Source organism: Falco punctatus (assembly GCF_963210335.1).
Source record: "Falco punctatus genome assembly, chromosome: 4".
NCBI lineage: Eukaryota > Metazoa > Chordata > Aves > Falconiformes > Falconidae > Falco > Falco punctatus.
This window is the reverse complement of record NC_137583.1, coordinates 65,803,435-65,815,859: the sequence shown is the minus strand read 5'-3', so window position 1 is coordinate 65,815,859 and position 12,425 is coordinate 65,803,435. Positions and strand designations below refer to the sequence as shown.

Sequence of the window (12,425 nt, the reverse complement as noted above, 5' to 3'; positions counted from 1 at the left end):
ATCCAATCTACTAAAGTATTTCTGATGCAGCCCACTTCTGTAGAAGCCTGCCTTTCTCCTGCTAAGACCTATACCAGTTCATTTTATACAGGAGGCATCAAAGTCACTCAGTAATTTTTCTGACAGCAGAAGTAAAAGCTGGAATGGTAGAGAGATGTGGCTCCTGTAATTTCTTGTGTTTCTCAGTGCTGCTCAGGGGCTCAAAATTGTGCTATTATCAGAGTAAAATAAAATACCTCACCAGTGCTGAAATCACACAGAGTCGTGTTGCTGTTAGCCAGTGAAATGTTAGAAAAACAACTGGCCATAGCCAAGTCCTTCACTCCTTTGTCATTGCTTTTTGGCAAACAGCTATCCCTGTACCCCATGGGTGGCAATTAAGCTAGACCAGAGGCAGGCATCAGTGCTTCCAACAGTGCCGCACACGGTCCTTCTCACAGACAGCTACACAGCAAAACCCTAAGGTGCTGCTGATTACCTGGAACCCCATCTATGCAGGGACCTGCATTGCTGCTGCTGCCAGGTCTAAATCAAAGACAGCAGTGGTGATAAACTGTAGAGGGGGATGTGAAAAACACAACACTGCAGCTTTGACATTGGGATTTACTGAACCAGCTGCAATGTTCTTTGCTAGTTTATTTATTTATTTCTATATATATATGGCTGTTTTTTTAAAAAAAATATGCAAATGTTAACCCAGAAAGCTTAACTTCTATTCAGCATGATCTAGCATTAGCACACATGCTCCCAATAACCAACTGGCAAAGGTGCATGTTGCTTTTAACTTCAGTATCATAAAGAAAAAGATTTCATGGTACACAAACCATCAGGGTCATGCAGGGAATTCTCTTTTCTTCTGGAGCTGCAGCTGTAAGCCCTCCTGGGACTGGGGCTGACATGCATCATCAGTTACAATTAAATGCTCTAATTTTTTTTTGAAAAAAAGAAGTTTCTTTCCCAAACCTGTTTGGGGACCACAGGCTGCATCAGTTTTATCCTACTTGAAATGGAAATTGATCAATATAACACTAAAACTGTCAAGTCACAATATACCACTACACTTCACAGCCGTATTTTGCAGTATTTCTAATGAGGACACACAATTTAACACCTTAAGATTTAGCACAGAACGGTGTCCCTGTGGGGCTTTGCTGGAGGGCTGGGTGAAAGGGGACAAGAAAAATGAAGCAGTTTTATTAGACTTTTAATTTCAGATGATTTGCAATATATAACAAGCTCCTCATCAAAGACTCTGCAGCTTGTAGATGAAATTATGCATTAGCATGATCTGTGTACTTCAATTACTAGCTATCAGTGCATAAACTCACTCATGATTTTAACCCAGTTGTACCCCTACAGACTCCCAGCATCACTAACCCAACCAGAACATCCTCCACACGGTGTGGTGAGTCCCATGTCTTATTTCATATGCCACTAGGCCACTTCCCGAATAGCGAAGAAGTTGCATTTTTCCCTTTGTTTTGACCACTTGTATGCCTAATATAAACTATTGCATATTTTGGTGTGAGTTTGGGTTGTTGTTTTTTTTTTAATACTGGATAGCAATACAAGAGGAGAAGAAAAAAAAAAAAATCAAAGATCTCTTCATCATAATTCTCTGGAAGGAGACCCAAAAATGTAAACCAAGTTTTCACTTTAATTATTTCTACAGCAAATTGCTCACCTCTCATTTTGGATATTCACTAAGGGACACCATTTTAGGTACTGATATTATTTTTTTTGCTATCCATTCTTTTTTCTTGTACACTGTGCACTTTGGGAATGGCTTCTTGCTTGCTTGGGTTTGATTCCTTGTGATGGCCTCAGATTGAGATACGTTCATGAGAGACGAGACTTCATTTAATCTTTTCCATTTATAATTTTGTTTGACAGACTCTGGGCAAATTCATGCCTACAAGTGTATTTATTGTTGTTGAATCACTAAATAGCCTGCTCTCCTTTCTTTGTATGCTCCACTATGTCCATGCTAGACCCTGAACAGTTTCATATCACTCTCTGAGAGGATGCTAAAAGCTGTAATTAACAAAAGTTTCATATATTTTATGTAAATAACTGTCTGATGCAAACATCTGTTTATAAATGCAGTAGCATACACATGTAGCCATTTTCCATGCTGTCTGAAGGTCCTGGAGCTTTTTGTTTGTTTTGGTTTTGTTGGGTTGGGGTTTTTTGTTTGTTTAACTGGACTTTAGAAAAATAAATGAGAGCTAAGACTAACTGACCCCCGTTTCTAAAAAAAAAAAAAAAAAAAAAGGCTGCACAAATACTGTCTATTTTACAGAGAAAATACATTACATATGGGAAATTAATTATGTCAAAAGATGTACTGAATGAACAGAAATTCCCTTCAAAAAAACCCCTAAGTCTTACACAAGGTTAGATTTGGAACTGTTCTGTCTATCCATCAACAACTTTTTAACAACAAATTGTACCAAATTTCAACAATTTACCTTGAAATTAATTGTACCAGTCACTCTATAAATATCTCTATATTTTGAAAAACTGACACTACTGTTTAGGTGAGCTTCCTTTTCCTCTGGCTAGATTCAGTTTACTTCATCATTCTACAGTTTAGTTTCAAAGCTTGCTATTTTTTGTGCTTTTTTTTTTTTTTTTTTTGAGATGTATTGAAGAACATGACCTCGGAAGGTACAATAATCCAGCTATAGCCCAGCCATCTAACACATGTAAGAGGGAACCAGTTCCAGTCACCCAGTATCAGGATCCTTTTGATCTTAGGCCATTCTCCAAGGAGTAAAGAGAACTCTCACACTGAAGAATTGTCGCAGCTTCATGCCTCCTCTCAGCTCTGACCTGGAACACTGATCATTTCCAACAGCTGGTAAAAACTCTCTTAGGATGCAGAAGATGTGAATCTAATAGTCTAATAAAGAACTTGCATGCCCTATTTATGATGAAAATAGATGAGAAGAATGACCACTCTGTAGTCATTCTGATGGTTTCAGAAAGACTTGTCTTCAGAAATACTCTTTCTACAGCTACGTGAATAGAATTAATGCACTATGTATCGACAATAATTCATTAGATGCCAACAAGGAAAAAGGCAATTGAAAAGCCAGTGTTCTGCTTAAGTTCTATCACTTTCTGCTCAGAAATTTCCAGTTGTCTAATTCCAATTCATATATTCCACGTTATCCTCTGATTGACAAGCAAGGCCTGACCTTAACAAAAAGCAATAACTAGGGGCCATGATGAATGGACAGTTTTTCTGTGCATGCGGTGTTATATGTAAATATCTAGTGTCAAAGAATATGGGCTAAATTAAGAATAAACTAAAAAACATGAGACTGCCTATCCAAAACATTCTGTTCATCTCTCTTGTTTACAACGGAAAAATCAAAAATGTCATGATCTCTGCATGTATACATGCAAAGCCAGAAACTACCAGGCAGTGTATATTGTTATTTCTCAGACTGAGGGACAGGAAAGAAGCTGCTTCTTCCATTCACTTTTTACTTATTCATCTCACTATAAAACCTCACAAGAGATAATGTAAAACAATCCCAAATAACATATGGCAGTTGATATTCTGTAATTATAATTCAGAAGCTGGATTTTACTTCTGTAAGCTTCTTAACTAAAAAGGCATGGTTTTCCATAGTTTCATTTAAAAGAAAAGTAAATGAACCAGTTAACTTAAAATGCCATGAAGCTACAGTTCTGATTCCTCTATACATTATACTTCAAAACCATTCTCCCCTTCTACTATTATTCACTGCAGTGAAATCTCATAGAATCATAGAATGGTTTGGGTTGGAAGGGATCTTGTGGTGTCACTTCAAAGGCCACTAAAGAGTTCTAGGTATACCCAGCTATATATGAATCTATACAGCTATCTAATTAAATGCAGCAATATAATTATGCACAATCATGCCATTTTCACCAGGATACTTGCTTTTGTACCCAAATCTAACAATGTTTTATGTCAATTTGAATTTAGATGAAATAGCATTTTTAAAGTTCATTTATTTTAAACGTCTACATCCTTTCAGTTGATTCCTTGGAAGAGCCAAGAAATTAAATTGCAGGAGGGGAAAAAAGCCAATAATGAATTAATTTCAAAAGTACACTCCGAAGACAGGACTCAAAAAATGGAATGTTAATATTAAATATATTCAGGTAGCTAAGGGCAACAAACACTGGGGTACAGGAAACTTTCCAAGGGTGTTACATCCAGATCTCGAAATGAAGAATAACTTATGAGCCACCAGCAGTGTCCTGTTAAGTGTCGGGTCGCTGCCTTCAGGTGGACGTATCTCTAAAATGGTACAACTGGCTGTTTGTACATTTAGAAACTTGCATCTGCAGTCCTGAAACGATGAAAGGAGCCCAGGGGATGAGTTAACCGTTCTGTCTTCTCAAACTAAAAATATTCCACCACCATCACCCCTTTCTTCATTACATGGACAAGCACAGAGAAGAGCAGCGATTTAAGGTCAGAAGCAGGAGGGCAATGCCCCAAACCCGTGGCAAGCAAAGTGGCTGTGCCTTGGCTTTAGCTTTTGGGTTTAGCTTTTGTCCAGATTTCTTTTACTTCGTGTGCTCAGTAAGCAATGGTCTTAAGCTGGACATCTATATGTAGGGGCTGAAGAGCTCGTTTATAAAGAGACAATAAAACTGGGCGGTAGCACAGAATGATCGTCCCTTTTCTATCAGGCCGTGAAACAAAACCAGGCTAAGTGACATCTACTTCAGCCCCAAATTCAGTCATACCAGAAATAAGCCCAGAGGGTGACTAGGCATTCCTGGTTTGAAATCCTGTATTTACCGGTGCCGAATTGCCCCACTGTCATGGTTTAACCCCGGCCAGCAACTAAGCCCACACAGCCACCCGCTCGCTTCTGCCCGGTGGAACGGGGGAAGAGAGTCAGAAAAGTGAGTAAACTCGTGGGTTGAGACAAAGACAGTTTAACCGGTAAAATAAAAGACACACATGCAAGCAAAGTAAAACAAGGAATTCACTCGCCACCTCCCATCAGCAGGCAGGTAGGGTGCGGCGAGAGGCAGAAAAGCCCCTGGGGCTGCGCAAGCCCTGCTCGGCAGGAACATAAGCAGCCTCGTGTTATCAGCGCTGCTCTCAGCACAGATCCAAAGCACAGCCCCGTACCAGCTACTTTGAAGAAAATTATCCCAGCCAAAACCAGCACACCCACTAATTAAAGCTTACTATGCCCTCTCCAGCCACACTACACTCCTTTGTACAGGTTGGTTCCACATACTGGTCTGAAATTTATTCTGAGACTGCTTTGCCTGCTTGTCTTTCCTTGTCTTCCTGTGTGATTGGTATTTATTCCAAGATGACATAGGTTTGTTTAAAAATACAACAAATACAGCAAAAAAGGCTGAAATAATTACTGTTTAAACCATGCAGGCTTATGTCAGAACACTGTAGGGAAGCACAGCCTGCAACCTGGATTGTACTTTAAACTTTATTTGCCAGCTACACATTCAGCCAAAATCCAGACCTGCTTTGTACCAATACACAACCTTGATAATATGAAAACAAGATGGACAAATATATGATTCTGCAGAAACTCCTGAACCATAGGTGTATGCTGTAAATGCACAGTTGTGGGTTGCAACTAAATAGATGAAAGCAGGTCAAAACCTGGATACAAGTATTGCCAATGAAAAAATGTATGTGTGTTTCTAAACTTAAAAAAAAAAAGTCACTAAACCTGAGAATTCAACTTTTTTTTTAACTTACTTAATCTTTTATCAACTTACTCTTTCAGGCTCAGAGTTTTTCACTCCCAAACCCAGAGTAAGCTATAAGAACACCAAAAAATAATTAAAAGAACTAAAGATGAACATTGAAACATGGGAATCTGCTAAGTACACATTCACTTAGATGAATGGCAGAGGAAAAGTCAGCTGTTTGTTACAACTTCAGTTATCCTAGACCACATACTTGAAAGCTTTCAGTCTTCAGTATAGCTTTCATTGCCTCTCAGAGAGGTGCTCCACACATTTACTGAAATGAAAAGACAAACAACCTGTGCACGTTCCACCACTCTTTCATCACCAGTAAGAAAGAGACTCGCTTATCCAGACCCTCCTTGGCACCTCCCAGCTTGTGAAGCAGCACTGTGTTCCCTCACCTATGGACCAGACATAGCTCACCCAGACATTGCTCACCAATTACACAGAAAGAGAGATGGGATAGCTCAGTACTAGGAGAAAAATACACATTATTCCTACACTACTGATGAAGAACAGAGATGGAAAGTGATCAACAGACTTGCTCAGTCTCAGAGCAGAAGCGGGAAAAACCTCACCAGCTCTCAGATCTCTCTATCTTGCACTAATAATCCGTGAGGTAAAACAATTTTAAAAATGGAGAAAAATCTCACTTTCACTACGGATTTGTTGGTTTTGTTGTTGGCTTTTTCCCTGCTTCTTAACACATCTGGTCATGACTGACTGTTGGATGCAAACAGTTGAATCCTGTCTGTGTACACAGTTCTCAGCAAACAGAAAAGCACAGCAGCAAGTGATGCACATTGGCTGTTACCTCTCTGTGCACTAGGCAAGGATTTTTTACTTTGTCTCTCTCATTCCCAATGTGATGATGATAAGAAATACTGTATTTGTTCTCACGTTTTGACAGTCAGGAATTTTAAGATCTTTCATAGAGATTTCGTATTTTATTGCACTAAAATATCACTAGCTGCTTTGCTAAAGGAAGTCTGATTTTTCTTCATGGTATCCAGTGAAAGTACAAGAGGCAACGGGCATATAAAGAAAACAAGTTATTAACTCAAAATATAAGAAACAGCTTTCTTACTGTAAGGGTGATCAAACACTGGAAGAGGTCGCCCAGAGAGGTGGCGCAGCCTCCATCCTTGCAGATGTATATACTCAATACCTGACTGGACACAGAACTAAGTAACCTGCTCTAGTTGACACTGCTTTGACCAGAAAGGTTGGACTAGATATCTCCAGAGGCACTTTCCAACCTCAGCTGTTCTGTGCAAGTCATGAATATTACAAACTACCCAGGACAAAAATCACACATACTGTGTTTATTTTATATTGCACTCTGTTTGGGTATGATTCCACTAAACTATTTCATCATCGCATGACAAGTTGCCAGCAACACGTTACCACCACAAAGAAAGAAAACTCATGTATGTGACTTTTGTGCTTTGAATTTCCATTACTCTCTCTCCTATAACATTTTCTGCATTAAAACACTATTTCATCATCTGTGAATAACTCTCATTCTCTCTTCCTCTCAGTCTATGTGAAATCACATCTGAAATGACAAAAATTGTGACTGTCTCACTGAAAAGACAAAACCTCTGCTCAGATAAACACGGATGAAGAAATATTCATGGCTACTGAATCCTTCAGAACTTCTGTTTAACACACTGCATTTTTATTTTGAAAGCAGAAAGCTCTGTTCATTACGTGGGGGGTTTAAAACCTATCATGACAGAGCTGTCAGGTTCTTTGCATTTACCCTGTACTTCTCCTTAGCTGATTCCACTGTATTACAGCCCTTTACCAACACTGTCCATTTGATACATGCCACCTCCCTTATGCAGGCGTACAAACCAGAGACTCAGGTTCCCAAGAAGCATCAGCAACATTCCAGTCTCTTTTTCCCAGAATGATGCCCAGTCTTTTAGTCCACAGTCTTTCCTAGTCAAAATAATTGATTTACAATCTGAAATCCAGACTCCCTGACTATAAAATGACACTAACACACAAGAGTTCTAATACAGGGCTCTTCAATTCTCTGAATTACAGTTAAAATCTATTGAAATACGATGTCTTTGGTGACAGTGATAAAGCAAACTTCACTAAGCTGTGTTTAAAAAGACTCAAAGCTAAATGAAACTAATTTTCACTTTAAAACTGATTTTGACACTGACATACCATTATTGTTGAAGCTTTTCATATAATGCATGCATGCTTTTCTCCTACCTAGGCATACTTCATTAGAGAAATATTTTTTATACTGTTTAGAAAGAGTATTAGAAAGCATTGCATCATTCACATAAATAAAAAAAAACCCTACAATCCAGCAATCTGAAAATTTATACTTATCAGTCTCAACCCACAGAAAGAGCAAAAAAACCTGCAAGAAGAGACATGGGAAACACAATGCTCTACAGGTAAGGGATTTGACACTAGACGACACTTAGATCACTCCGATATGGTTTCAAATACTTCCTCTGCAGTTTACAGAGCCCGAAAAGATTCGGTTTCCAAGTAGGAAGAAAAGCACATCCTAAAAATAATTATTCCTACAAGATATGGCTATTTTCAACTTCAAAATACATCTATGGACAAACCATTTAAAAACAAACAAGCAAAAATGCCTGGTTGCTGACTAAATGGCAAAGGCAAAAAGACAAGAAAAAATTTATTTTAAAAACGATGTGCCAAGTACACTCAGCTATGTGTTTGCTGTTGCTGATCCACCCTGCAGAGCATGTTGCATGCCATTTGCTTTGCTCCAGGTGGGTGAACCCAGGAGCGAGAGAGGCACAGAAGCCCACGCACAATCATTTTTCTCTTTCACTGCTCTCTCTTGAGCTCTCCTTCTTACTGTACATTTTCACATCTTTCTGCTGTACCAATGCCGTTATCTCTGATGCAACAACATATGAATCAAATTCAGAAAAGCCACAGTGGGAAATTTTTCATAAGCCAGTTAGCCATGGTTTATCCCTGCATTAAGCAAGGCAGGTTAACTAGATAAGTCTTGTGTCTTTCAGAGAAGCAGGATCAAAGCAGGTAACTAATTTGTAACAATATGCAATTCCTTGCCACAAATGGAGATACAAATTTAAAAATAAAGCACACTGAAAATACATAGGATAATTAATTCACAGTCGTTATAAGATGTAACATATCTGGTTGTTGCATTTATATTCTTCCAATACAGTAACGGAAACATTAAGGGAAAAGAAACATGATTTTTTCATTAATGCAGCTCACACCTATTACAGGCAACTAAGCAAGCCAATAGGCTTTGGTACTGAATTATTAAGAACATGATTCAAATCAACAGTTATTCAGAAAACAACAATATCAAAAAACATTTTACTGCAGTGGAAAAGAGCACACATTATATGCTTCAGCTGCATATAATCTGTTCAGCTGTACAGTTCAACACAATTCAAACAAAATTACAGCTTGCAAATCAGGTATTACTGCAGGCCTTTGAGAAGATATTTTTACTAAGAGATTTCTTCTCATTTCATTAGAATGGCTGAAGGAAGCAAGAGACAGGATTAAGCCAAGCTGTGAGTCACCTGTATTACCTAGTATGTCTCTCACAAAAACAATGTATCTGAAAGTGATTTTAATATTCAGTTTTTTAAAAATCCCGAGAAGTAAATTTACCTGCTAAAACTGCTGCTAATCATGAGCCCATTTTGTAAATACTTGCACAGACAAGGAGTCCTAATCATTTGGTTGAGATCAACCATGAGAAGGATACAGAAGGACAAGCCAGGAATTACCTAGCTGAGCAGTTACCAAAACTATAATAACTTGTAAATAATCAATAACAATGATGATTCTTCAAATAAATAAGTACTTTGGGACACAGAACATCTGGTTTCAAGTTGCTCTTACAGATGAACACAGAAACCAGAAATAATGAAGATTCCAATTCTAAGGAAACACAGCGTGTATTGTGAAATCCTGACAATAAATATGATGTTTATTAACAATAAGATGATATGAAATATAAGAGAGCACATCCAGTTTAGTGCAAGGTTTCACAACAAAACAACCTTCTTACTGTATCATAAATGCATCTCAAGTTAACACACATTCAGATCTTTGCAGGACCAACTCAGACCCCTCCAAACCAAACTCTGTCCCTTTCTGGTCATTGTCTTCTTCCCCTAAGGACACAGGAGAGCCTGATGTGCTGCCTCATCTACCCTAATAACTACAGATAGCACTACAGTTTCTTCAATGGGGTCCTTCGAACAGCCACATTTTTCCTCTTTCCCAGTGCCCTTTTCCCCTTCTGTTTGCCCAGTACTACTGGCATTTGTCCTGGATCCTTGCAGCTTTCAGTGCATGGCAGAATTCCCACCCCTTCACTTCATCTCAGCTTGGGCATCTGCCCATTTTCCTGCCATTCCAAATTCTTCTAACCCAAAATGCAACAAACACCAATAAGGAGTCTTCTCTTGCTTGTCCCCAAGAGATAAATCCCTTCCACCAGATACACACATGCAGTTTCCCTCTGCTAATTCCTCCAAAAATTGGACAGGGTTTCTACCTGTCAATTATTTCTCTTTTGAGGTGACAGGCTGAAAGTAATGTCACTACTCTTAAGAGTCAGTAGGTAGATGAAGCTTTTGGCAACTCTCCCAGAAACCCTCTTCTTGTTTCTGCAAGATACTGCTGGGGCAAAGTTGCTAATCTACAACTGTGCTGCAAATCTCAGCCCAAGAACATATGTTCTTGCGCTGTCAAGAAAGAGAACTGCAGTGAAAACATTACATAGTGCCATCCGCCCACAAAAGATATATGGGTGCTCAAGCCCAATGCACTGAGCAGAAAATTAAGATTGTTCTCATTGCCTTGCTTGAAATGTCTGTGTCATCTACAATCAATGAAACTGTCTGGAACAAAGCACAGCCATCTCTTTTTGTTATCTGAGTAGCTGAAGAAAACAACCTAACATAAGAAAAGTAGTGAGGACTTGTCATAGTTCAACTAACCAAAATACATTTGTAAAAATTCAGTGTTAGTTAGTACTTTGGTAAGGGATTGGTGACACAGACTTCAAAAATGAGCCTTTTAGAATAATACTACAAAATCAATTTTTGCTAATACTGGGAAATGAAAGGAGAACTCTTAATATCCATTCCTAAGAGAACTAGGATTCACTACAAAATCTTGACTCACATGAAGAAATCAAGATGCTGAAAAAAGATGAAAAAAACAAGTCTAGCACAAATGAATTTGGGATTAATTCATAACATATGTTGCACAAGCAATTATTATTTAATTCCAGTTGTTTACTGCATCTTATTAAAAACAGCACATTCAGTGAGCTGCTGTATTCAAAGGATCCATGTATACAGTGTGCAAAAAAAGGTAAAACAAATTATTAGTATCTATTGTGCTAACTAACCTATGTTAGTCCTTTCCAATCTTGATTTAATGTTCTCTTGTGCCTTGCCTCCCATCACTACATAAGGTCACATGCATTCCTTTCCAGTTTGGTCACCATGCTCCAAGAGACATGAAACACTTTCACAAAAATCGAGAGTATGTACATGCTGAACAACTAATGATGCAAGACGACTAGTGTGAAAGATCAGCTGCTGTTCAATTCCCTTCAATTTCTGCTAACTTCAGACACTCCAAGAAATCTGATTATGCTGTATGGCCCTCCATATTTATGCTTGTGGAGTAATGAAGTACAGTCTCATTATGATTTCAGAAAAATTAACTAAAAATGTTAACACTTCAAATAGATTAATTATCATTTTTCTTCTTCAGATCAGAATAGTATAAAAGACATCTTTTGAAACAACATGCACTTCTGTACTACACCAGTACAAGTGACAGAAAATATACCAGCAGAGACCTAACAATACCATGTTAAACTGGCATCTCTGTAAGAACATGGACCTCAATGCCTGAGTACTGTGCTTTTATAGATGTGTCTGAAATAACCATAAGCCCACTGAAGATAGCTCAGTTCATTAGCAGCATGTGAAGACTTTATTTGAGGTGTGGGAGTCTCAGCTGCAGTCTTAGTTTGCATTTATACTACACAGAATTAATAATAATAATAATGAAAAAATATTAATAAAGAAAAAAATAAAATAGCTATAATAAGATGTGTCTTTTCCAACAGGATTTTGTGTTGTGCAGTCAGAATGGCAACCAAAAGTGCGACTTGCTTTAAAAATTACTCATTTCTATTGGAATATATATATATGGTTTTCCTTTTGAGTTTGTCTGCAAGTTACCATCACAATAATGGGCAATGTCAGGGGCTTGTACAAAAGGGAATATTTCTTCAATATTTTTTTTCAATAATGCACTGAGAAAGGAACTTCCTGCTGACTTTTTTAGTTAATAATGCAATTCGTGTAGAGATACTGAAATCATATTGGAAAAATGAAGGAAAAAATACTCACTCTACATTACACTGTTTTAGTTTCAAGAATGTTATCAAGGATGGACAACATTTGCAATTTATGTTTTGTATTACTTTACTAGTGCCTTAGAAAGTAAAAACTAGCAATGCCGTGTCAGAAAGACAGACCAGAACTGCTGTGGGCATGCAGATTATTCATTGACATTAGGACGTCTGTGGAGATTACTAAAAATCATTATAGACATGGCCTATTTGCATTCAAAGAAAACGTGTGACAGCATTTAGGCCC

At 38.1% G+C, this 12,425-nt stretch overlaps 1 protein-coding gene across 16 annotated transcripts in view; it reads right to left on the bottom strand.

The window, feature by feature from the left end:
* Positions 1 to 12,425, bottom strand: part of PARD3 (par-3 family cell polarity regulator) — a 481,499-nt gene that overhangs the window by 260,677 nt on the left and 208,397 nt on the right. The gene's annotated exons all lie outside the window — the stretch shown is intronic.